Raw genomic sequence first — 27,426 nt, 5'->3', positions numbered from 1 at the left:
ATTCACTTTGTTATAAAGCAGAAACTAACACACCATTGTAAAGCAATTATACTCCAATAAAGATGTTTTAAAAAAAGAAAAAAGGGGCCTCCCTGGTGGCGCAGTGGTTGAGAGTCCGCCTGCCGATGCAGGGGATACGGGTTCGTGCCCCGGTCTGGGAGGATCCCATATGCCACGGAGTGGCTGGGCCCGTGAGCCATGGCCGCTGAGCCTGCGCATCCGGAGCCTGTGCTCCGCAACGGGAGAGGCCACAACAGTGAGAGGCCCGCGTATGGCAAAAAAATAAATAAATAAAATAAAAAAAGAAAAAAGAAGAAATGGGAGAGGTCAGTACAGCTGCCAGATACATAATCAACATACAGAAAGCAACAGTGTTTCTCTGTTCCAGCCAAAACTAGCTGGAAAAATGTAGCCAAAATGTATTAGCATTTATCATAGCAATAAAAAATAGAAAGCATCTATGAATTAGCCTATTAGAGAATGCACAAAATCTCTATGGAGAAAATTTTGAGTCTAGTAAAGGCACAAAAGAATATGTGAGGAAATAGGGAACTGTGTCCCATTCACGGATGGCACAACTTCACATCACCAAGGTTGATTCTCCTCAAGCTCATCTGAAAATTAAAGGTAATCCAATCAAAGTCACAGCAACACATTTTCAGGAACTTTACGGGTTGACTCGAAAATTCATATGAAAAATAAAGATTCATGAATGGCTAAAGATCAAAGATGTGGTGTTGGCAAGGGAACAGATGAGACAATCAAAGAAACAGAATAGACATTCCAGAATCATAACAAAATCATGTCAATGGCATCAAAACTCAGAGAGGAAAAGACGAATTATTTAGGAAATGATGCTGGAGATATTAACCTGCCATGTGAGGAAGATGTGGGCTCCTACCACATACAGACTGCACTCCACATGGAGAGCCCTGGGTCCAACATTCCTTCAGCACCTTGACTCACTGGCCATATTTATCACCTAAATATCATGTTGTCTATTTGACAGTGATTAGTATGGGAATCACAGTGCATCTTATAATTTCAACATACATTTGCGATTTTTTATTTTTTTTTTTGGCCACGCAGCATGTGGGATCTTAGTTCCCCGACCAGGGATTGAACCCACGCCCCCTGCACTGAAAGCGCGGAGTTTTAACCCCTGGACCACCAGGGAAGTCCCCATTTGTGGTATTTTTTAACGTTTAATGCATATTAAGCTGTTATGCAATCCAAACTTTTCCTGCAAGGAACAGCGGTTGAAAGAAGCAAGTTCTAAATGAAAAGCAGATTCTTGAAATCCTCACACTGAATTAAGGAAGCAAATAATCAGGCCGCTTCAAAGGGAAGATAAGCTAGTGGAGCATTCTGCTGCTCAAAATGCAGAGGTAGACAACCCAAGATGAACAACTGCCGTTGGTGCTCACACATTAGAATCCAGGAAGGAAGAAACAAAGGACGTATAAGAAAAGCATTTGCCCTGGATCTTTACTTCCTCTAGAACTAGTGATAGTTTAGGTTCTCAGTACAGGTTATGAAGAAAGAAAATAAACACTAAAGCTCTTTAGATGCAACCATCAATGGTATTTGGAAAGTCTTCACATTGTACATAGAGACAAGACTGTAAAAATGAAAAATATTGTATATATAATGTAATATCACATGATAATAGAATACAATATAATATAATATGGACACACATACATATTCCAAATAGTTTACGGACTGAAATATTAGCTTTAAATTCTAAAGCTAATTTTTTAAAAAAGAGAAAAAGCTTCATGGTCTCAATGTCGGGAACAGTTTCTTAAACAAGATGCCAAAAGAATGAACTATGTGAAAAAAAATGACAGATTCAACTTCATCACAATTAAAGATTTCTGTTCAATAAAGAATACCACCGACAAACTGAACATATGAGTGACAGACTGGGGGAACTTTTTCTTCAAAGTCTGAAACTGATAAAAATTATTATGTAAATTATACAAGTAACTCCTACAAATCAGCGAAGTGAGAGAGAGTCAGCCCCTCAGGAAAATGAGCGAAGTATAAGCTGGTTAACAGGGGGAAGACAGTGTCTGCTGAGGAAATGAGGAGACCTCTGCCAGAGACTCGTGAACAAGGAGACATCACCTCCAGCCATCTGATTCTCTAAAAACAGAAGGTCAAGTGACAGCAAGGGCAGCTGTGAGCTTGCAGAAATGGGGCCCCGTCCAGTTGGGAGGCCAGGCTGCTGCAGGACTGTGGACAGCCAGGCAGTGTGTACCCACCCACCATGCAGCAGCCCAGGACAGGCATGGGGCTCCTGCAGATGCATCCCAGAGACATGCCACAGGGCCACCAGGAGACATGGAGAAAGGCTTTCAGCACAGCATTATTCTCATCACAAAGAGGGGTAGGGCCCATTGCTCAGGAATGGAAAAGGGGTGTGTGTGTGTGAGAGAGAGAGACAGACAGACAGACAGAGTTGGCTCAGGATGCTATAACAGAACACCAAAGACTGGGCAGCTCATAAAACAACAGGCATTTACCTCTCACAGTCCTGGAGGCTGGGAAGTCCAAGATCAAGGTGCCAGCAGATTCACTGTCGAGTGAAAGCCCAGTTCCTGCTCTTTTCTGGGTGTGACCTCACACGGCAGAAGGCATGATGGAGCTCTCTGGGGCCCCTTTTACAAGGGCACTAATCCCATTCATGAGGGCTCCACCCTCATGACCTAGTCACCTCCCAAAGACCCAGCTCCAAATACTATCACCTTGGGCGTTAGAGTCTTAACACGTGAGGGTTTTTCTTTGCCAGGGGTGGGGGGGCCCACAAACATTCAGCCTATAGCATAAGTATACTCACATAATGAAAATTCCATACAGCTATCTAATGTACTGAACCAGGCTTACGTATAGCAACAAGGACCGATCTCAAAAACTTAATGTCTGGCAAAAAAAAAAAAAAAGTAAGAAAGACAATGAGATTTACGGGCCAATAGTATTTATGGAGATTTTAAAACACATGCAGGGCTTCCCTGGTGGCGCAGTGGTTGAGAGTCCGCCTGCCGATGCAGGGGACGCGGGATCGTGCCCTGGTCTGGCAGAATCCCACATGCTGCAGAGCGGCTGGGCCCGTGAGCCATGGCCACTGAGCCTGCGCATCCGGAGCCTGTGTTCCGCAATGGGAAAGGCCACAACAGTGAGAGGCCCGTGTACCGCAAAAAAAAAAAAAAAAAAAAACACATGCAAAATGGCACTCTATCTATTTCAAAGAGTCACTTATATTTAACTAAATGTATAATGTGCTGAAAGTGGATTGGGAGGATGTACATTAAATGCACTAAAGTGGGTAGTATTGGGAGGAGGGAAATAGGAGTGAGGAGGGAAGATGAAAGGGGGAAATAATAAAGGAAATGAAACCAAGCACAGCCTGGCACAGGCCACCGGCAAAGTGAGCCAAGACCTCAGCTGGGTTCTGGGACACATCAGTACTGGACATGTGTATGAGGATAGTGCTGGGGGCCTTTCTCCACCACAGGAATGGGGTCTGCAGAGGGACAGACGAAGTCTGGATCTTACTTGAAGTCAGGTACAAGTTGCAGGACCTTCCTAGACACCCCCTTCCATACTTCTCCCCTCCACTAGCCCCAGGCCAGCACCCTCAGCCTTTCCTCAACAATCCCAGCTCAGACCCCAGGGGCCCTGCTTCAGCCAAGAGCACCTGCATTCTCCAACCGCCTCTGAGGCCTCTGCCCTCTGGCCCAGCCACCCAACCCTCTACCCCTCAGCCAGAGATGCCAACCCAAGTGAGGTGACAGAGGCCGGAAGGTGAGCTAACTTCCAAGACCACGACGGCGGCCCCTGAACTGGGGGACAGGGGTTCTGGGCTCTGCTCATGTTGCCTCATAGCAAAGCCCCCAAAGAGTCCAGCACACACTGAGGGTGGGTCCTGGACACCTCTGGGGCCACAGAGTCCAAGAAAGATGGCCCAGGTAACACCCTGGTGACAGCCAGTCTCAGCTGCTGTCTGAACACTGCTGAGTGTGATTTCTTGGTAATTAGATGTCAGCCTTGATAAATGTAGAGAATAGGAATGACTGTCCTCTATCTCACAGATTCCCAGGGGCACTTGGACGGGGAGGGATGGACATAGGACCCCCTGCAGCAGTAGCAGCAGCAACAAAACACCAGAACCTTGTGGAAGGGGACACTGTCAGGGGGTGGCATTGGTTTACCATCCCTGCGATTATTAACTTTTTGAGGATGACAGTCTGAACAGTGAGGGTCTTCGGACAGGGGTGGAGAACCTCCCAGGGCACACCTGCTGAGGGAGCACCCGTGAATCCATGGCAGAAAGACGGGAATGATGGATGGAAGGGAGGAAGGAGGAGCGATCACACAGGAGTACAAACAAACCCAGTCTCGAAGGCACACCCCCTGAGCAAGGCCCTCTGACAACACAGTATGTTTCATGCACGTGTCTGATTATGAAATAAACCCATTTCATCAAAATAGGGAGTGAGCTGAGCACAAGCCCTAGCCTGACGGGGTAGGATGAGTGAGGTTGCTGACTAGGACCTCAGCTCAGAGGAGACAGGAGCAAGGGGACTCACATTAGAAAGACTATCACCAGGAAAAAGTGAGAGAGTGGGAGCGAGGGCTGGGTGCCCGGAGCTGGTCGCTTGGCGTGGAGAGGCCAGCTCATGGGTGTCCGGTGGCCTCCCCATCGTGCCCCTTTGCTGGCCCCTCCCCATCTCCCTGACCACTCAACGATCCAAGTGTCAGGGGACTTAGTCCTTGGTCCTCTTCTCTTCTCCCTCCACACTCAATCTTGTCAATTTCATTCAGTTTCAAGACTTTAATGACATCTGTATATTGAAAATTCCCAGCCTGGATCTCTTTCCTGAACTCATGTATCCAGCTGCCTACTCAACACATTGCTGCTTGGATGTCTAAGAGATATCTATGGCAGTTAGAGACTGATGCATAACAAGCAGCTCAAAAGAACATTGTCTTGTTTCCCATGATTCTTTTGGTCAGGAACCTGGGCAGGGCTCCTCTGGGTGGTTCTTCCGTCCCACGTGATGTCAGCTGGAGTCACTTCCACGGCCACATTAATATGGGAACTCATTTGGGGCTGGGACGTGGAAGAAGGTCCTTGTCACAGGTCTGGAAGCTGGTGCCGCTTGTCGGCCAGCTGTCCATGGGCTTCTCCTCCAGGAGTCCCTCCCAGCCTCCTTACAGCACAGCAACTGGGTTCCCGGAGAGCAAAAGTGGAAGCTGCTGGGCCTCTTCAACGTGAGGCCAGGAACGGACACAGCATCATTTCCCCACACTCTACTGATCAAAGCAAGTTACAAAACCAGCCCTAATTCCAGGATGGGGAGCGGGGAGAGAAGTAATGGCCAAGTGGCATGGGGGCCAGATGGGAAAGTCTCTTTGGAGACTTTCTACCAGGACGAGCCAGACCCCCTGGATGACATCTCCTCCTTCACAAAACCTGATGGCTTCATCCTAGGAATACATCCAGAATCACCGCTTCCTCCAGCACCACTGCTCCCAGCCTCACCTGAGTCGCCAGCATCTTTATCCTATTTCCTCACCAGCCTCCTGAGGGGTCTCCCTGTTTCTACCCTTGGACTGTCTTCCCAACAGCAGCCAAGTTGGTCTTTCTGTACTTTAGGTCGGATAATGTCACTCTCCTGTCCAAACCTTCCTGTGCCTCCCTATTTCTCTCAGAGGGGAGCCAAAGCTCTCACAATGGGCCCCAGGGCCCTACACTCTCCGCAGGCCCCATACACACTCTGGCATCACTGCTCAGACTTGGTCTCTGACTACTGTGCCCCTCCCTCACTCCCCTCCAGCCAGCCCGGCCTCTCGTCTGGAGAGCATCCTGCAGTCCACAAAGCATCCTCTTAGCCAGGAGCAGCCACATAATTTGCAGGGCCCAGTGCAAAATGAAAATACAGGCCCTTGTTCCAAATGACTAAGAATTTTAAGACAGCAACAGGAGAGCATTAAGCCAAGGGCAAGGAAAAGGGGTAAAAGGTATTAAACAGTGTAAATCAGAGCCCTTGGCCCTGGGAGCCCGAAAGTCCTGCCAGGACTCAGGGCAGAGCCCAGTAAGACCGGAGAGGGGCGGCGGCACAGAGGCCCTCATTAGGGACTTTTACACAAAACCTGTGAGTCAGGCCACCGCAAGCCCCAGCCCCACGTCAGGACAGACTTAATGGCCTGGGCTGGAGTCGCCACCAACATAAAGTATCTTGTTCCCAGCAACTTTTACAAGGTGTTTACGGCCCCAGGACAACATCAGGCTAATATTCGGCTTATGGGGCAGCTGCCCAGACAATGAGGGCAAAGAGGCGGGTCAGCACAGGGCCCGGGGATGACGGGCAACAGGGCCAGGGGAACTGAGGCCCATTCACCCCCTCTGCAGGACTGGGGCCCCCACTCTGTTATCTTGCAGCCTCCCTCCCACTGCTCAGCCCTGCGAGGGACCTTCACCTCTACACACTGTGGGTGAGGCACACAACATCATAACCAGATCCCTGGGGTCTGGGAAGCCCACCATCACCAGTGTCTAAATGTAGCCCCAGTAAACACAAAAACCACTGGGGGCAGGGCCTCTAAGTCACTGCCCCTCAACAGCATCAAGGTCCCTGGGAATATCTTGGGTTCCCACAGCCCACCCCATTGCTTCAATCAGCCGACATGCTTCACAGCAATTGATCTGATATTCCATTTTTGCTAATCAAAGACGGCCATAACCAGCCTGGATGGGAGGGGACTTTGGGAGAGAATGGATACATGGATATATATATGGCTGAGTCGCTTTGCTGTGCACCTGAAACTAGCACAACATTGTTAATTGGCTATACTTCAATATAAAATAAAAAGTTTAAAAAAATAAATAAAAGACAGCCATAACAAGGGTCCAGTGTGCAGGAGCTAAGCCCTCACACTGACGTGATTCCAGCCAAAAGCAGAGGGAATCTGTACCTGGGTTCCTCTGTCTCAAGTAACTGTGGGATTTCCATGCTTTCCTTGTATGTAGCTACCATTTACTGAGAACTTACCGTGTGCAAGACTCGAGGGAAGGGCTTCACATGAATGGTCTCATTCAGGCCTCACAACATCTTGGGAAGTAAGCTTGTCATCCTCCATCCCATGTCACGGGTAAGGAATCAGGTTCAGAATAGCCTGAAAACATATACTGGTAAGTGACAGGCCTGGAATTCCAACCCGGATCTGCAGAGGGTAACACTGGAATCCTTCCACCTCCCTGTCCAGGTTCACCCCTCCTGAGAGGCAATCATGGTTCCAACACTGGGAAGGAGCAGCCAACTCCACCTGGCACAGCCAAAGAGAGCTTCCTGGAGGAGGTGGTATCCAGGGCTTAGAATGATGCGTAGGGTTTGGCTAACAGAGAGGAACAAAGAGAAGAGGGAGCATGTGTAGGGCCCCGAGCACAGCAGGCAGGAACCAGAGGCATCCTGGCACCTCGGTGCACGTCCTTGGAGGGCCTAAGCTTTGGGGTTCTGCCCTGTTGTTATTAGTAACAGCTACCACATAGCCAACACTTATTATGTGCTTTATAGAAAAATGACTACTTTCCCCAGAAGACTGAGACCCAGGGACATTAAGAAACTCACGGACTGTGTGATCTCACGTGAATCATGGAGCCAGGTCCACAGCGCAGGTTCCATGTGCAGACAGAATCCACACACTCAGCCTCCACGCAGAGAGCCTGTTTTGACAGGGGCTCACGGGAGCTGAGAGGAACAGTGTTGGCATTGCAATGGGGAGACCCTGGTTCCACTCTCAGCTCTGGCACTCACTTCTCAATCCTGGGCAATGACTTCACCTCTGGGCATCTCCATGAAAGGGGGCCCACAACCCCCTCTCCCTCTGCCTCCCAGGGCAGTGGAAGGGTTGGAGCAGCCAGGCCATGGGAACGATTTTCTGGCTATGATAGGCCAAACTACAGCCCCAAGGTTCTTCAATCCTATTCCCCAGAATGGTGCATTTGTCCCTTTCCATGGTAAAAGGGACTTTACAGATGCAATTAATTAATAGTCTAGAGATAGGAGATTATCCTGGATTATCCGATGGGCTAAATGAAATCACAAAGGTCCATATCAGAGGGAGGCAGGAGGGTTGGAGTCAGAGAAGGAATGACAGGAGCAGAGGTCAGAGTGACAGGCTTTGAAAACAGGGGAAAAAGAGCCACCATCCAAGGGATGCAGGCAGCCTCAAGAAGCTGGAAAGGGCAAGGTAATGGATGCCCCCCTACAACCTCCAGTAAGGAATCAGCCTGCCGGCACCTAGTTTTTAACACACTGAGGTCCCCTTTGGTCTTCTGAACTACAAAATTGTAACTTAATAAATTTGTGTTGTGTTAAGCCACCGAGTTTGTGGTAATTTGTTACAGCAGCAAGAAGGAACTGATACACCGGATCTCATACCCCACTCACTCGGGAGTGATTCCAGCTTGGACTCCACACCCAGAAAATTTTACACAAGTGTCTCCTTTGGTCAGAAAAAAATGATTCCAACTGCTGTTCCTTAAGTTAGAAAACAGGCTTCAGATAATTCCATTCTACTTCCCGTGGAGAGTGAAAATAAAAAAAATTTTAAAGGAGCTGAAAGATATGTAATTACACTAAACAGCACCAGTGTCTTCCTACTGCCCTCAAATGAAATACATTTTCTTCTCCAAGGGTGATTCTAAGGTGTTTTCTGACAAAACCAGACCTGTTTGGATGGTGTCTGCTGCCTGTCACCAAGTAAGCTCCTCTGCCTGTGGATACCACAGCCCATCAGAGCCAGGCTGAAATAACAGTGCTGAGAAAAGACAACACATTTCTGACCAAGCAGAGGCCCTGGCAGAGTTGGAGGGGTGGAGGCTTTAGGCAGGGAGATTTCCAAGAGCTATGAATATAACAAGTCGACTTTGTGGGCAGGGGGATATGGCCATAATTTATTAATAAGCCTAATGAAAATGCATGGGAGTGGTGGGAAGGCAGAGCCACAGAGACACTGCCCCAACTCCCACACAATACAAAACAGAGTCGGTGGATGGTCTTGGACCAGGGTGGGCATCGGTCCTTCGCTGTGGAGTCTGCCCTCCTCCACCCTGGCCCAAGCAGAGATGGACTGCGTCAGCAGAGCCCAGACAGTTCTGACGGCATCCTGCCGCCCACCAACCCTGCCATGGAAGAGAGGCCAAAACAGGAGGACCAGAGACAGACCAGAGGACCAGAGCTTCTAGTCTCTGCCAGGAGCCAAGGAGAGTGGCTGTCCATCTCTGGGCCTCAGATTTCCCAGCCAGAGCCAGAGCTGGCTGGACTAGAGGACCCAGTCTGAGGGTCCCGGCCTCCTCATCCAGGTCCTCAAGCTCAAGTCTGGCTCCATCTTCAGCTTCACTCTCCCACTGCCTTCCCAGATGTGGCCCAGCTCCAGCCAGAGCATCTGCCAAATTCTAAAAGAAGAAGCTCCTTTCCCGTTGCTCCCCCATCTCCCAGAGGTCTCCTTGAACTTGACCTCATTTCTTGATATTAGGGCCAATGGATCATTTATTCTTAACTCTCTCCTTCTCTGAGCTTAGCTCCCCTTTTTCTTTTCTTTTCAGATCTCTACCCTCCATCTTGGTTTAGGACCCCAAAGACAGCCCAGAGAGAAGGCCTTGGATGCAGGTGGTTTATTTTGGAGGTGGTCCCAGGAAGCACAGGGAAGATATGGGGAAAGCCAGAGTGCTATGGGTTGAATTATGTCCCCCAAAACAATATGTTCAAGTCCTAAGCCCTGGTATCTATAAATGTGACCTTATTTGGAAATGGGGTATTTGTAATGAAGGGAAAAGGTCTTTCCATGTAATTTAGTTGTAAGTTAAGAGGAGGACACACTGCAGTAAGATGCGCCCTTAATGCCATATGACCGGAGTCCTTAGAAGGAGAAGAGATGCAGAGACAGACACACACAGAAAGAAGAAAACTGTGTGAAGGCACAGACACATAGAGGGAAGACAGCCACGTGAAGACAGAGGCAGAGAGTACAATGATGCAGCTGCAAGCCAAGGAACACCAAGCGTTACCAGCAGCCGCCAGAAACCAGAGAAAGCTTGCCTGACACCTTGAATTTGGACTTCGGCCCACCAGAACTGTAAGAAAATAAGCTTCTGTTGTCCTAAGCCACCCAGTTTGTGATAGCTTGTTACAGTACCCACAGGAGACCAAATATATATATAACACATATATATTTATATAATTCTTTTTGGCCACTCAGCATCTCTGTACACCCCTTCCTGGCTTCATGTAGTTGGAGGGAGGCAGGGACCCCGTCCCATTACAGAGGCTGAAATGCCAGAGACCTGCCTTCCCAGCCTCCCTTGCAGCCAGGGGAACAGGCGTTTGATAAGGGTCCTGCCAGTTAGGTACACATGGGAGCCAGTGACAGAAAGAGTCTGAGGCTGTGTGGACGCCATGCTGGGGAGGTTGGGGGCAGCAGAGATACCCACACGTTCTAGAGGCTTCCAGGGTTCTGTTCAAGCAGCGATGGCCAGCTCATTCGCTCTGGGACCACCAGCATGCGTGGAGGTGTCAGTTCCCACTGGAGGTCTCACGTGTCTCCCTGGGGCAGCTCTGCCCAGTGATTTTGAACATTTTTTCTGGCTGCACAGCCTCCAAACCTAGTCGTCTGACCCGTACAGAGCTGCTGTGCGCCGCTCGATACCCTTCAATACATTTGTTTTGCCTTAATGAGCAGAATTAGCTTCAGCTGCTTGCAGCTGAGCTCCATGGTTGATGCAATTTCATGCACACAGTTCTTTTGACTTTTGCTTGCAGCCCCTCTGGCTCTAGGATTCTGGTGGGAGGCTTTGGGAGTGGGCGGGGACTGATCCCTGCAGGCTAGGTGCTGTCATAAGCATTCTATATGCTTTCTTGTTTATGACAACTCTGTTTCATGGACAACTTTATTGCTCGGTTTTAGAAATGAGGTTAACTGATGCTCAGAGAAGGTTTGCAACTTGCCAAAGGCAGCACAACTCGAAAGGATGGAGGCAGGATGTGCTCGGGGTTTGTCTTACTCTAAATCCTCGGCTGTTCTGCCATGAAACCCCCTTGGGAGCGAGGGGTAACTTCTGGCTGGGAGTCCTACCTAAAAAGAATTTTCCCCTGCTGGTGCCTGGATACTTCCTGTGTATCCAGTGAGATGTCACACCAGAAGCACATTCTAAATTATTTTGGGCCCTGCATCATGCGGGTTACATTTTAAGATCATCGGGTTGGCTGCATTGAGGACACTTTCTAAGCAAAGAAGAGTTGAACATACCTATGAGGAAAGGTCCTGTGTGGGAAAAGAAGTCCCATGAATGGAGCATCTCCTAGTCTGGGGACTTGGAGAAGCAAATCACCCCCTTGCTCAACAAAGCAGCAGCCTGAGCACTGACAGACACTCGGACGGCACTGCTGGGTCCGTTCCTGGGGCAAGGTCAGGGTGACAAAGGGAAGACTGGTGCAAATAGGCTGAGTTCACCGAGCTCCTGTCAGGACTGAGATGGGGTTTCAGCAACTATGTCAGAAGCGGGTGGGGTTGGGGGGTGGGTGCAGGAAGCTCAGGCCAAGGCAGTGGCTCCAAGGACTCAGCACGGTTCTGGAACTTTCGTTTGGGAGCTGGACTTGCTACTCCTGTTCGTGGAGTGTCCAGCGTGAAACTCTTCAGTGAAAGGCCTGTGGGAACGTGGAGGCCTGTGCCCCGTGCTACAGCTGGTCTGGCAGAAGAGGGACCCTGAAGGGAGAAGGCCGGCATCCTGAGATGCTGAAGGCACTGGTGAAGAAGGGGGGCCTGGGTGGGTAGAGGTAGGGGGTACACTGGGGCCTGAAGAGTTGGGTGCTGTGGGGCTCAGCAGCCTGAAGACCTGTGTATTCCCCTAGGAGGCTGCCCATTTCCTGGGCCAGTGGAAGGCGGGCAGTCCTGAGATCGGAGAGCTCTGGGTAGAGCGGAGGCAGCTGGCCTCTGCTCACGCTCTGTCACCCACTAGCGGTGAGACCAGGAACAAGTCAGCACCCATTGGCTGGCTCCCCCCGTCCTCTAACCTGGAACACGGAGAAGACTGACCCCAAGCAACACCCTGAGTTTTTTTTGTTTGTTTGTTTGTTTGTTTTGCGGTACGTGGGCCTCTCACTGTTGTGGCCTCTCCCATTGTGGAGCACAGGCTCCGGACGCGCAGGCTCAGCGGCCATGGCTCACAGGCCCAGCCGCTCCACGGCATGCGGGATCCTCCCGGACCGGGGCACGAACCCGTGTCCCCTGCATCGGCAGGCGGACTCTCAACCACTGCGCCACCAGGGAAGCCCAACCCTGAGTTTCTTAATTTGGGGCAAACATCCTATTATCTCCTGTGTTCACACTGTTATTAGTTCCTCGTCCTCCCTAGGGCTCACCTTCCTGAAACAGTCCAGTTTCTTCCTCCTGAAAGGGAAACTGAGAGGCCACTTCCTATAACAAGACGGATCGCATGTGATCCGAGCTCATATGACCTAACGGGTAGAAAATGGAAAGTGAGACCCCAGCCTTTCTCCCCCTACCGGTTATCCCATGTGATGTTACAGACTTGTGAACCTGGGTATAAAGGTTTGTTTGTTTGTTTGTTTGTTTGTGGTATGCGGGCCTCTCACTGTTGTGGCCTCTGCCGTTGCGGAGCACAGACTCCAGACGTGCAGGCTCAGCGGCTATGGCTCACGGGCCCAGCCGCTCCGCGGCATGTGGGATCTTCCCGGACCGGGGCACGAACCCGTGTCCCCTGCATCGGCAGGCGGACTCTCAACCACTGCGCCACCAGGGAAGCCCTGTTTGTTTGTTTTTATTCCCTGTGCTCCAGCCCCCACCCACTCTTGAGGGTTTGGAGGTGGGTGTCTTTCCCAGCCCCCCAAACCCCTGCAGGCGTTCTTCACAGAGGCTACACCTGAGTTATCTGTCAAGCACAAAGCCCCTAGAGACCGACCCTGGGAGCCAGTGGCTCTGCCCGCCTCTCTGGGAAGACTGTGGCTCCGCCCCCGTGGCTGTGGCTCCGCCCCCTCTCTGGGAAGACTGTCTCTGTCCCTCTCTCTGGGGTGGCTCTGGCTCTCCTGGGACAGAGAAGGGGCTCCCTGCCAGGCTGTGTGCTTATCTCAGAGGGCCTGGCAGCTGGCACCAAGCAGCACCCCAAAGCTGTGCCCTCTTTGGAGGTGAAGACCACACGTGGGGGGGGCCCTCTAGTCTTTGGGACCTCCCCTCCCGACTGCCTTTCCTTTCTGAGCTCTTTTCTCCCTGTTCTTCCTCCTCAGCACCACCCTCCTCCCTTTTCCTGAGTCTGATGAGTGTTCACGGCGATTGGCCCAAGGCCCAGCTCTGGCTCTGGCAGCTGACAGTTCAGAGGAAGTGGAGAAGGGGGGTGGGTAAGAAGACAGTGCTGGGGAGCACCCCACCTCTCCGGCTTCTTTCCTGAAGAGGCTGGAGACTCCCAGCCAGAGAAGGAGGACATCCTCGCTGGCAGACTCTGGGCCCCTCGTGGCCAGTGCTGAGTGGGCATCGGGCAGGCGTGAGGTTGACCTGGTAGTTTCCCAGGCCTCTGCTTCTACATCTTTAAAGTGAACACAAGAATTATATGATAAATACAAATATATGATGTATGATCATAAAATTACATGATTATCATATAAGTACATATCATATACATATATATTATACATATATGGTAGGGATTTGTCGTTGCCCAGTTGTGGGAGCTGATGCAACCGTCTCTGGGAGGCTGTCCCTCCTACATCTGGTGCCACAGCCTGAAGTCGGCCATCAAGAAGGGAAGGTGGATGTGAGGTGGGGAAGGTCGAGGAAAACAGAATGAGCGGAGCCCACAGGATGGACTAGAACAAGCTTGGATGATGGGGGTGTCCTGCACTCTGGTGCCACTCATCACAGACCTAAACACACCCCGGGCCCAGAAGCTGCGGAGGCTGAAGGAGGAGCGCTGGCAGCCCCTGCCAGCCAGGTGAGCCTAGAGGTGAGCAACGAAGTTTGCAAGCTGCCAGGGTGCCTTGTGCTCCAGTCTCCCAGATGGAAGGGAATACGGCTGCTACTTCATTTCCACCTTCAAAATCTCATGCAAAGCATCGCTTGTGGCCCACACGAACCTGGAACTATGTAGGGAAGGCAATTCTAGCTAACGCATCCACCCCACACAGATGTCCACTACCCCCAGAGACCTCAGGTCACCTGGGACACTGTGGCACTGCCCTAATGGACAAGAGTGACCAGAAGTGGGCCACAGGAACACTCTGCCCCAGGTGGAGGCTAGCTCTCCAGGCTACATACCCCCCTTCCTCAAGATAGGTTTTCTTTAGAGACATAATGAACCTACCCCAAGCCTAGAACCATATTAGGGATACATTGAGCGCCCCAACAGTTCTCCCCAACTTGTAATCTGGGATTGGGAACTTGGTGTCCAGCCTCCTCCCAGAGGTCCCTGTCTCCCTATATGCCTCCTCTCCGGGAGGCTCAAGATTCATGCCCCAATGAACATTTTGGTACATGACTCTTTTTTGCGGTACGCGGGCCTCTCACTGTTGTGGCCTCTTCCGTTGCGGAGCACAGGCTCCGGACGCGCAGGCTCAGCGGCCATGGCTCACGGGCCCAGCCGCTCCGCGGCATGTGGGATCTTCCCGGACCGGGGCACGAACCCGTGTCCCCTGCATCGGCAGGCAGACTCTCAACCACTGCGCCACCAGGGAAGCCCCATGACTCTTTTTGAATTATGGTTTTCTCAGGGTATATGCCCAGTAATAGGATTGCTGGGTCGTATGGTAGTTCTATTTTTAGTTTTATAAGTAACCTCCATACTGTTCTCCATAGTGGCTGTATCAATCTACATTCCCACCAACAGTGCAAGAGGGTTCCCTTTTCTCCACACCCTCTACAGCATTTATTGTTTGTAGATTTTTTGATGATGGCCATTCTGACCAGTGTGAGATGATATCTCATTGTAGTTTTGATTTGCATTTCTCTAATGTTCATTGCAGCTCTATTTACAATAGCCAGGACATGGAAGCAACTTAAGTGTCCATCATCGGATGAATGGATAAAGAAGACGTGGCACATATATACAATGGAATATTACTCAGCCATAAAAAGAAATGAAATTGAGATATGTGTAGTGAGGTGGATGGACCTAGAGTCTGTCATACAGAGTGAAGTAAGTCAGAAAGAGAAAAACAAATACCGTATGCTAACACATATATATGGAATCTAAGAAAAAAAAAAAGGTCATGAAGAACCTAGGGGTAAGACGGGAATAAAGACACAGACCTACTAGAGAATGGACTTGAGGATATGGAGAGGGGGAAGGGTAAGCTGTGACAAAGTGAGAGAGTGGCATGGACATATATACACTACCAAACGTAAAATAGATTGCGAGTGGGAAGCAACCGCATAGCACAGGGAGATCAGCTCGGTGCTTTGTGACCACCTAGAGGGGTGGGATAGGGAGGGTGGGAGGGAGGGAGACGCAAGAGGGAAGAGATATGGGCACATATGTATATGTAAAACTGATTCACTTTGTTATAAAGCAGAAATTAACACACCATTGTAAAGCAATTATACTCCAATAAAGATGTTAAAAAAAAAAAAAAGATTCATGTCCCAGCTGGGTGTCAGCCTGCTCTACATCTGCATAACTAACGGAGACCATGGATGGGACTCTTCAGGTAAACACAGAAAATGAACTTCTGCCTTCCCAGATGCTGTGTTACCTACAGTGTTGCAATTTTGGAAGGAAGAGTTATGTGAGTGTACAGACAGAAAACCTATAAGGAAAGGTGCTAACACATCATCAGGAGTTCTCTCTGAGAGGTGGGAGTATGGATGATTCTTTCGCCCTCCTGGGGTGTTTTTTCTTTTTTCCTATATTGTTTTTCAGTGAGCGTATATGACCTTTATAATAAAAAAGAACAAATATAACGTAGTCAGGTTTTCCCTCCCTCGTCCACTCAGAGGAGATCCACTTACTTAACAGGTGAAACCGCCAGGGAGAGCTCGGGGCAGAGCTGAGCCGCACGCATGCATGCTGTCTGCCTGGCATCGCAGAAACATTCCATGGCCGAGCAAGGCCACTTAGCCTTTCAGACACCGAGGGCATAACTGAAGCATGAAACTAACCAGGTTTAGTCATCCATGTCTGGTCTCCTCGACAGTTTGCCAACTGTCAGCAGAAATCACAGAGTAGGTAGCTGGCGGCGGACCTGTATCCTAACGCAGGCGAGATGTGCCAAGGGGCAAGGAGAGAGGGACTTGCCCCCTGTAAATATCAAACATCCCAGGTGCTGTGTGTGTAATCAGCTCCCTGGCCACTCCAAGGGTGGTAGGAGTCCTAGCCCAACACAAAGACTGTCTCAAAGGAAAGAAAGCTGATGAGAAAGCCTTGCAGAAAGCGACGGGCTCTCCCAAGGAGCCAGATACTCAGTCAAAAGCATCACTGGTTCGATGCAGCTTCTCTCCCGGCCCCTTCAATTCCAAATCACCACCTGGGAGAGGAGTGCTGGACCACCTCACTTCACGGATACGGAGCCACATGTGAACGTGCACCCCACGGTCGGGGACCAAACTTGGTTTCCTATAGCTCAGAGCACGTGCTCAACTCTAAGGGCCAGAGAAGCAGCAGGTACCCAGGAAGGCTGATGATTTAGTATCTTCTGATTGGTATTCTTGATCTATGTGTTCACATCTATTTGTTGAGTGCAGGGAAAGAACCAACACTTCGTACACTGTGTGCAAAATACAGACGTCATTGCATGTGACTTTCCAACCCAGACACTGCCTTGGAGGCAGCTGAAAGGCTGCTCACTTCTAACTCCCAAACCCAAGTTTACATTTTGCCAGTTAGGTTTATTTTCTGGGGCACCGCTGTGCCCTCTAGATGCGTGGCCTGGGCAGTTGTCAGCTGGTGTGCCCTTTAATCAGCTCTGTCTGCTCTGTGGCCAAGAGGAAGCACCCACATCCCACCAGCAAGCCTATGGGCCTGACCCCCTTTCCTTCACCAAGCACAGTCCTGCCCAGGCTACAGGGCCCCATTTAAATGCCACCTTCTCCATGCACCTGCCCTGGTGCCCCAGCTGCTCCAGTCTCCTCTCCTGACATCACAGCTCCTCTATGTTCCTTCCCTCCATGTTCCTTCCCTCTATGTTCCTTCCCTCCATGTTCCTTCCCTCTATGCTCCTTCCACTATGTTCCCTCCCTCTATGCTCCTCTATGCCCCAGCTGCTCCAGTCTCCTCTGATGCCCCAGCTCCTCTTCCATCCTGACTTGCATGAGATTTTTTTTTTTTTTTGGCCACGCCATGTAGCATGCGGGATCCTAGTTCCCCGACCAGGGATTGAACCTGCGCCCCCCTGCATTGGAAGCACGGAGTCCCAACCACTGGACCACCAGGGAAGTCCCCTGACTTGCATGAATTTTATTGTTTTGGGCTCTCCCTCCCCATGACCGTGAGATGCCATCTGTCTTCTCAGTCCTTGCCCGCTAGCCCTTGGCACTGTTCCTGGCACTGTAAGCACCCTACAAACTCTGGTTGAAAGTGAAATTGTTGATCAATTTCTTAAATTAGTCCAACTCAAGCTTTTCTTGGCAGTTGTCCGTAAATTGATTCAAGGTGCCCGGCTGGGGCGGCGGCAGGTGTGCAGAGGAAATCAAGGGATCCAGCCTCTCCCCTTCCTCTAAAAACCTTCCAGGGCTTCCCTGGTGGCGCAGTGGTTGAGAGTCCGCCTGCCGATGCAAGGGACACGGGTTCGTGCCCCGGTCCGGGAAGATCCCACATGCCGCGGAGCGGCTGAGCCCGTGAGCCATGGCCGCTGAGCCTGCACGTCCGGAGCCTGTGCTCCGCAACGGGAGAGGCCACAACAGTGAGAGGCCCACATACCGCAAAAAATAAAATAAAATAAATAATAAAAACCTTCCAGACTCTGATTCTTCTGTTTTTCCTTCACACGTGTACATGCTCGGGGGAGCAGATTTCCGAGCCTGGATAAACATGCATTTGCTTGTGAACATCCACATTGTAAGCACAATAAATCACTATAAACAAGAGACGCCTCTCGCGGTGGAGGGTGGGAACTGCTTTCTCAAGCACTATCGGAAAGTCAGCGACACCCATAACGCCACCTGTCAGAGCCCACAGGGAAATCAAAGCTCTTTCTACTGAGGATCCTGTTTAACTGATGCACTGCGTTCATTAGGGATTACGGCTGTGATGAATGCAGATTGGAGAGACCTAAAAATACTGTGGGTCACACAGCCAGCGGTATGAGAGAAGGACAGGCACCCAAGGGTGAAGATCAGCCCCACCTGAGATCAGAACTGCAGGCGGCAACACATGCCCCACCCTCCCAGCAACCCCCAAGCCTGTCACTCTCTCTGTGTCCTTCAAAGAACCAGAAGCCTAATCCGCTGTCTACCCCTGCTGGGCACCTCTAAGCAGAACAGATAAACGGTGCAAAGCTAAGGGGAGCGTCCTGGCCTCTGGGGGATGCTTTCCGTGGTACCCGGCTCAGCATCCCCTTCCGCGCTCACAGTAGGTACTCAATAAAGTCTCCCGAATTATGGATTCTAAACTCCCAGTGCTGGCAGTGGGTCAGCAACAGAACACATAATCAACTGCATGGTCTGATTCAGTCCCAGGAAAAGAAATGTGTCAGCAGCTGTCGGGCATGAAATCATTCATTATTCAGTGGGTGGACGATGCTTCTCTGCATCTCATCACAGACCAAAACTTCTAGGTCTGATCATTGAAACTTTGTTCCAAGGGATCTCAACCCAGCTGCGGCATCAGAGGCACCTGGAAGTCGGTTACAAAGACACATGCGGTGGACCCACCCAGACTGGGTACGGGTGCTGTAAAGGCTCCTCCCATGTGTCTCGAGAAGCCTCCAAAGACAGAGGACCACTGGGTTCGCAGAAGAGCTGTGGGGTGGGGGTGAGGGGACGCTCCCCCAGCTGCCACTGGAATCTTCTGGAGTTGATGCTGGGCGCTTCATAGAATCTCTTTTCAGAATCTCAGTTTCCTCATCTGTAAAACAGATGTAATAAAACCCTGTGCCCCTCTAACCACATAGGCCCACCAAGGTACAGGGACCCACTCTGCTGACCTTATAAAGCAGCTATCTGGCTAGAATATTATTTATGTTAACAAGCATGGCTTTGCTCCATGACACTCAGATTCGAGAAACATCTCATTTGATAATTTTTCTACATAAAATTAAACCTAGATGGGGCCCGTGACAAACCCAGACCTGGCCACCTAGCCTGCCCAGCCCAGGGCAGACCTGGCTGAGTGCCACAGTCCCGACTCAGGTACGTCCCATGAACAGCTGAGTTAGCTGGACGCTGTAATCCCAGCCCACACCTCGCGCACACAGCAAGCCCCCTCTAGCCAGCCCGTGGTATCGCTGGCCATCACCCTGCGACCCTGCAATCCTGGTAAGGGACAGACACAGTTCAAGGTGTTTGGGCTTTGGAAAACCTACCTTACTTTTCCTCTCCCAAACCTCAGCCCCCAGCACCTGGTCTCTGGGCTAGATTGCTCCCCACTTGACAGTAAAACATTACCACTCAGCATTCAAACTCAGGAGGGCTGGGGTTTTTTCCAACACCTCACTCACCAGGGTTGAACAGACCCCCCAAATTAGTAGCACTGGGCCCTCCTTCTGCTCCCCAAAGACTCAGCTCTGCATGAACCCAGGGCCACAGCAGAGAGGCCCTGTCCTTGGTCCGCTGTGGACCACTCACCCCCACTGTACCTTTGCTACACTGACCATGAGCTTGGCCACGGGGCCTATAGCTGCTGCTCCTGGTATCCAGCCCCCTGCCCACCGCCAACATCCATGCAGCCACTCTCCCATCCAGGGGGGCATCAGGGCACCAGTGTCTGTCAATCCCAGAAACCAAACCCCAGCGCTTCCCCCAAAGCACACAAGGCCTCCCTCCCCAATGCCCACAAAGCCTCCCCCTCTGTAGACCCAAAGAAAGGCTGAGGGGGCCCGTCTTTAGGGCGGCCCTGGAAATACAAAGAAACTGTTCATCTGCCTCCTGGCCCAAGGAAGCCAACTCGGAACAAAGAGCCGAAGAGAGGGGCCGACAGAGCGGAAATCAACCTTTTCATTATTTACAGTCTCCCGTAGCAGTAAGATCAAGTCCAGCTTTATATCTCAGCAAAGCCTCTGGCCATATCAGCACCCATGTCAGCCAGATAAAGCACAGCTCACATTTTAAGCTTGGGCCGGCAGGAGTGGGGGTGGGGAGAGGATGCCTTGGGTTGATGCGCCGCTTGAAAACTTCACTCTCGCTTTTTCTTGTGTGTTTACTTTGTCCAGACTTCCACTTCTATGATGGACACCCAGCCATGGGTCACACCCTTGTCTAAATCCCCGAGTACAGAGAGAACCTGTAATTTGCTTCTGGTCAGTAGAATAGCCACAGGTATGGGCTAGTCACTCAGCTGATTCACCTGATTACATCACGTTGTATGAGATGCCATCTTAGCAGACTGGAGAGGGAGACCCTCCTCTGGCCTTGAGGAAGTGAGCTGCCAGACTGTGTAAGGGGCTGTGTGGGTGCTGCGTGGCAAGGTACTGCAGGCCTCCAGGAGCCAAGAGCAGCCCCCGGCCCACTGTCGGCAAGAAAGCAAGACCTCAGTCCTACAACCGGCAGGAGCTGAATTCTGCCAACAACGGCATTTTCTTGGAGGAGGCCCCCCCACTCCCAGGTCTTGAAAGGAACACAGCTCAGGTGACACCTGATCTACAGCCTGGGATACCCTGAGCAGAGGACCCAGCTAAGACCTCCCAGACTCCAGACCCACAGAAATTGTAAGATAATCAATGCATGTGTTTTTTGTTTTGTTTTGTTTTGTTTTGTTGCGGTACGCTGGCCTCTCACTGCTGTGGCCTCTCCCGTTGCGGAGCACAGGCTCCGGACACGCAGGCTCAGTGGCCATGGCTCACGGGTCCAGCCGCTGCGCGGCATGTGGGATCTTCCCGGACCGGGGCACGAACCCGTGTCCCCTGCATCGGCAGGCGGACTCTCAACCACTGTGCCAACAGGGAAGCCCAATGCATGTGTTTTAATCTGCTAATTTTGTGGTAATTTGTTACTTGGCAATAGAAAACAAATTCAATTCTTTCCTATTTCATCATGTTGAGTGGAATATGTCAGGTAGCACATGAGGGTCTGGGTGTAAAAGGGAGCAGACACAAACCAGGACCCTTTGCTCTGATTCCCAACTCCAGAAAGTTGAAAGTTCAAAGATCTGGGTTCAAGTTCAGCTCCTGCTGCTAACCTGTTGTGTGTCTTTGAGCAAGTGTCAGCTGCCTGATGCTCTTTCGTGTCTTCTAGCTCTGAAATCCGGAGTCTCTAGTTTCAAGAGTAAGATCTTAGGGTTAAGGAGGTCACAGTTACTTCCAGATTCTCTCATCTTCAATTCCATCCGCCCACAGAGCCTTCATTCAAAACCAGAGCACAGAGACTTCCCTGGTGGTCCAGTGGGTAAGACTCCACGGTCCCAATGCAGGAGGCCGGGGTTCGATCCCTGATCAGGGAACTAGATCCTGCATGCCGCAACTAAGAAGCCCACATGCCGCAACTAAAGATCCTGAGTGCCACAACTAAGACCCGGTGCAGCCAAAATAAATAAATATATATTTTTAAAAAGAAAGAAAGAAACCAGAGCAGAGGGTGGGGGGACCAATGCAGAAGTCAGCTTCCCCAGAGACTCGGACACCTGGGGGGCTTTCCTGGGCTCCATCCAGCCTCCCAGCCCCCAGTCAAGTTCCCTCTCCTGCCTCAAGCTGGAATGGAAAACCTATCAGGGCTCAAGAGATGGCCTAATAAACAGCAACCCGTTTTTCAGTCCAAACTGTGAAATGCTCTGGGAACAATCTGCTAGCTAAGCAAACCTTTCCCATTTTTTCCTGTCTGAGCACATTGTCCTGAGCCTGGAGAGAGGACAATGGAAATCGCAGCTCTCCTTCCCTCCCATCAAGGAATAATTCACACAGGAATGCACTGAGCCCGCGGCTTCTGGGCAGGGGTCTGCCCAGGAGGATGAGAAGCCTATGGCAGGGACGTCCCCAAGACTCCCTGGCTGACCCCATCAGCAACACGGCAGGGAGGGGTGGAGGCCTGGGGTGCAGCTGTGCAGTCAGGGAGCACCAAAGGCCAAGTGCTGCCAGGGCCACCCCAGCTACCTGAGCCAGGAGCCCCATCCACGGCCCATCCATCGCTGCCCCACACCCGGCCACTGAGCCACCCATGCCACGGACCCGAGTCCAGGGAGTCGCCCAGGACTCCTCGGCCCTGTTTGATCCACTCACACTCTACGTCTGGCGGGACTACCATGCCCCTGCTCATACCCCACTCAGTCCCGCCCTTGGGATCCATTAACTGCACTCCTAACAAGCCCTGAACGGGTGCCCTTGGCATAGAGGGTGGGCACAAAGCCAGGTGACCCCGAATGACCCACCAGAGGCCCACCAAGAGTCATTCAGGCCATTTTTAAGCAAACAGGTTGGTGCTGTGACAGGAACAGCAGCACCTCCAGAAGGGTCGAGCGATGACTCTCGGCTGCCACCACTACCACCTGGGACAACAGGAGTGGGCATGGGTGCGTGGGTGGGCATCCCCCAAGAGAGGTGGGCCCCTTGCCCAGGAAGCCCAGGACCCTCCCTGGGCCTGTCTTCATGCTGTCCATCAGCACTTGCGGGGGATTCTCCCTTACCTCCCCTATCCAGAGCCCTGGGTGGCCCTGAAGTGCGTCCCACGTGCAGTGAGGCCACATGGAGCGGTAACCAAGAGGTTATCGGGACTGGGGCTCCCGACCAGGCTGCACCCTGAAATCAACATCACGTGCCCAGGCTCCATCCACCCCCAGAAGGCGGAATCATAGGGAAAGGCCCAGCCCCAGCACAGTGTGACCTTGGGCAAGTCGTTATGCTCCTGGAGCCTCAGTTTTCTCATCTGCGGAGTGGGGATAATACAGCACCGTTCTGCTATGAGATGAAATGACAGAATCTGGTGCTTCCCAACCTCTCTCGACAGAGCACACGGAGAATGTGGAAATACTCACACAGCCCACTGAGTAAAGGAACAAGGTTGCTTGCAGGATTCCTCCTGACCCTGAGCCTCACCAGCCACCCCAGAGCTGAAAGAGCCCCCACCCCAGACAGCAGGATGCTGAGAGGCAGCGTGCCGAAGGCCTGATCCCCGACAAGCACCAGACAGGGGTCCGCTGTGTGTAAGCCCCCCACCCAGTGCAGGATTTTCTTGTCTCACCAGGGCGGTCCGGGACAGGGCTGGCACATCACCGTTGTTTAACCAGCGCCTTGCATGGTTCTGCAGCAGCGGGTGTGCAGGGCCAGGTTTGGACTTTCAGTTCTAGCTGATCAGAGCCAGCAGACTCTTCCCAATGGGGTCACTCACTCCCCCACCCATCCCACCCTTTCCTGCAGCCCACCCACTGCTAGGGTCCTCCCCACCTAATTAGCAGGCAAATCCCGTTCTGGGAGAACTGAATGGGTCCCTTCTGCTCCCCGGGCATCCCTCACAGTGTCCCTTTGTGGCCGGCCATCCTCCTGACCAGGCCAAACTGGGTCCTCAGCTGTTCACTCTCCATGCAATTTTGACTCCGCCTCCTAGCTCCCACCGTCAAAGCCGTGACGGGGCAGTGTGTGGCCTCCCGCGGGGCCGTGGTGTCCTCTGGGAAAGCAGCTGCCCACGGGGGACGCCTGGTGCCACACGCGGACCCTGGGTTGGCTGTCTGCAGGGCCGTCGGGAACCACGACTCCACGCTCTGGAGGCGAGAAGCGCAAACAGCCCAGGCCTGAGAGACGGAGTTCCGACCAGCGGGGCCGGGCACACCTCCTGCCGCCGAGCTCCCCGCGCCCCCCTCTGCAACCCAGGGATGCAGAGCCCCCCTCCTCGAGGCAGCCCAAAGAAGGCTCCACTGAGACGTACATCCCTCCAGACGGGACACAGTCCCTCCCCACCTCAGAAGAGAGCCCTGGTTATAATAAAGGGCAAGCTGGGGGAGCCCCTCCAGAGAGGGCCAGGCTGCGGCGGGGTGGGGCCGGGCTGGGCCCCAAGCAGCAGGAACACGCAGGGGCATGGGAGCCAGGGGAGGGAGCTACCACCCCCCAGCCCTGGCCTCTAGAACTGGCTGAACCCAGACCCACTCGAGCTCCGCTTACCAAACCAGCCCCAGTCTCTCAGGCTGGAGAACTCAGGGCCACTGTGGTCATGAGGGCGGGGTCTGGAGTTTCAGTTCCTTCCACAGCACGGATGGGGCTGTCTGGGCACCAGGCTCCATGGGGGTGAAGCCTCACCTCCCACCTGAAGACTCTACAAGCTGTCTGGCATCCCTCGGACTCGGCCTGTGAACTACCAACTTTGCAGGGTTGCTATGGGGATTCATGAACTAAAGCATGAACTGGTCCTCAACTGGGAAGGAAGGATATGATGGCTATCACTATTCACTCATCAAGTTAAGACCCGTGGGAAGAGGCAGGCACCAGGCAAGCGAACCCAGGTCAGACCCCAGGCCTTGCGCAAGTGAACTCAAGGTTAGGACCCGACCCCCAGGGCTGTCCAAGTCCAGGGGTGTCCTCACCTCCTGGGAGCAATGACACCTCCTAAGTGAAACATCAACTCAGGGTCCTGCCCAATGTTCCCCACGGAAACCACTAAAATCCCTCACTCTCCACAGAGCCTTGCAGGTTAATGAGTCTGGGGTGGGTACCGCCCACAGCCCACTACCCTGGCACCTCCCTTCCCAGTGCTGGGGGCCGATGGGGTCCACAACCAGACCCCAAGAGAAGTGTTCCCAGGGGGGTTCCTTGCGCCACCCAGACCTACAGCAACCACCTGTCAGAGCAGAGCCCTGGGCACCCGGACGTTTATGAGGTCTCAGGTAACGCCAGCACCCTCTGGAGTTTGCGAACTCCCAGAGGACAAGGTCAGGGGGCAGAGGAGGAGACAGGCAGGACCACGGACCCAACCCTGCCCCACCAGCACCCTGCTCCCGATTCCTAAATGAGGACACCGAGACTGCAGAGGTTGCAGAACGGGACGAAGGACGCAGGACCAAGGAGGGGCAGTCGGGGTGGGCCACTCCCTCCCACCTCCCACCTCCCACCTCCCACCTCCCGCCAAGGAGAGTTCAGCTGAGTCCAGCTCTGGGCCCAGGCACTGGCCTTGCCCCTGGCACTCACACAACCCAGGGCTGCCAGACCTCGCTGGCGGGCAGAACTGTCAGTATCTCAGTGCCCAGGTGCCAGTGTTATCCAGCCACAGCCAGGTGAGCACAGGGCCCCACATCCTCACACTCGTTGCACAACTCCCCTCCCCCAACCAGGGCGACTACTACTAACCCCACCTCCTCTCCCCCCTCTCCCCCGCTTCCACTCCCCTCCCCGCCCTCCAGTCCAAAGCCCCTGTCCTTGCAGGACCTCAAGCTGCAAATCCCTCGGAGGCCACGGCAGCCGTCCAAGGAGCTTCCAGGAGGTCCCGGGAGGCCCTTCCCACGGGGTCAGAGCGCCCCCTGCCCCCTGCCGGGTGGACTCACAGGCGACCATCACTTGTCATGTTGGCCACGAGACTCTTTAAAACTCACCATCCCGGAGCGGTGGTTGATTCTCCCGCTGCCCTGCACAGTGAACTGAAAGGGGCTCCAGAGGGGGGCAGCGGACGGCGCCTGGGCTCTCAGAGGGTACAAGCGATACACAGACCCCCGTGTAGGCGACAGAGGTCGAACCGGGGCCCCACGCAGCAGCGCCCGTCTCTGCGGGGAGTGGCCGTGGGACATCTGTGTCTATAGTTCCGATTTTCCTACCAGGAGCCCATTTAATAATGAAACAACTTTTGCAAAAGTACACTGCATTCGGCGCGCGGTTGCGAGGCTCGGGACCCCGCCGCGGCCCCCGGAACCCCTGCACCGCCCGCCCCCGCGACCAGCTCTGCAGCGAGAGAGCCCGGGACCATCAGCCTCTCGGGGCGCAGGCCCCGCCCCGCCTCGGCCCCTGCGCACGCGCGGCGCCCCGCTCTCCGTTCGGACCCCGGGCCCAAAGCTTTGCGGACAGCGCCCCCTGCCGCCCAGAGGCTCCCTGCGCCTTCAAGCGGCTGCAGCCAAACCCGACTCCTAGTTACTCCTGGTTATGCTGAGTTGCCCTGGAGGAGCTCGATCTTGGAGGCGAGGGGCCGCCCTTTCCTCCACCCAGAGCCTGAAGCCCCTTGTCCGCGACCGAGGAACTGACTTTGGGGGAAACTAAGTCACTAGAGGGTATAGGGAATGCACAAAACGCGGTGGCTGTCTTGGGCCGTCCCCGTTTGAAATCTAATTCCTGGGGTCACAGACCCCGGCTCCACTGTGGGTTCACGAGGCGTGCTGAGGGACCACCTGACCGTGTGCTCAATGGCTGGGGGTCCAGGCCAGCCGGATCAGTCCCAGGGCCCACCTCCAGACACCAGCTCAGCCAGGACCACTCTTTAAGAAATATTGCCTTAATTTGAGCCCCTCATTTCATAAAGGACAGACAGGCAGTGACTTGCCTAAGATCACACAGCTCCTCAGAGGGAAGTGCAAAACGGAAGCTCTGGCAGCATGTCTACCACCCCACCTCCATCCCACAGTTAGAGAAACCAGGAGGCTGTCACCAGGTTCAGTCCCAGCTCTGCTACCACTGCTGTGTGCACTGTAGCAAGTCCCTTCCCCTCTCCAAGTCTCCCAGGTCTGTGTTCTAGCATGAAACGATGGGCAATGGCCATCCCCTCCATGATTCTAGAATTCCTGGAGCAGAGGCAGACCCTCACCCAGGTTTGAGCTCCTAGGTCACCATGTGAGGTCCTGCAGCTTTGTGTGCTCTTTGCGTATGTATTTTTAAATTACTCCCAGGAGTAATTACTTCCAGATCATTAATAGGTACATGGCTCCGCCCTCGGGAACCACTAAATGTAAGTGCTTCGTGATAAAAAGGAAGGCAGAAGAAATTGAGGACTGGCAGAACTTAGTAGCTTCCTCCACTTTCTATCTCAGAGAGGAATATGCACCCCAATGGCTTGGGGGGAAGGCCACCAAGATCAGAAGGAACCCAGGCACTCCACGGCCCATGTATGCAGGAGCCAGAGTCATAAACAGTCCAGTGGAACAGGATGCTTTGAGCCAGGTTCTGCCTTACTCCCATTTATCTTTAGCTACCATCTGCTCTGCACTTAAGTATTGTGATACAAATTATAAAAACTGTATTAGCTCAGATATTTCATTAACGACTTGAGGGACTGGACCAATGCATTGAGGGAGAAATCTCATTTCCAAGGCAATCAAAATAAAGGCTGGGGAGCTAATAAACTCCTCTAAGCTATTATACATGCAGG

The 27,426-nt window shown here is 52.6% G+C and overlaps 1 long non-coding RNA gene across 1 annotated transcript in view; it reads right to left on the bottom strand.

Moving 5' to 3' along the window:
• The window catches only part of LOC132488698 (uncharacterized), an 85,178-nt gene extending 59,207 nt beyond the window's left edge, over positions 1-25,971 (bottom strand). The window contains exons 1-3 of the long non-coding RNA XR_009531802.1: positions 25,670-25,971; positions 13,452-13,606; positions 7,062-7,185 (exon numbers count right to left, since the gene is read on the bottom strand). This is a non-coding gene — a long non-coding RNA (uncharacterized LOC132488698). The remainder of the gene's footprint in view (positions 1-7,061; positions 7,186-13,451; positions 13,607-25,669) is intronic.
• Positions 25,972-27,426: the final 1,455 nt, after the last annotated feature.

This window comes from Mesoplodon densirostris, chromosome 1, assembly GCF_025265405.1.
Source record: "Mesoplodon densirostris isolate mMesDen1 chromosome 1, mMesDen1 primary haplotype, whole genome shotgun sequence".
Classification (NCBI taxonomy): domain Eukaryota; kingdom Metazoa; phylum Chordata; class Mammalia; order Artiodactyla; family Ziphiidae; genus Mesoplodon; species Mesoplodon densirostris.
The sequence above is the reverse complement of the archived record's forward strand: the minus strand, read 5'-3'. Positions and strand labels throughout refer to the sequence as shown.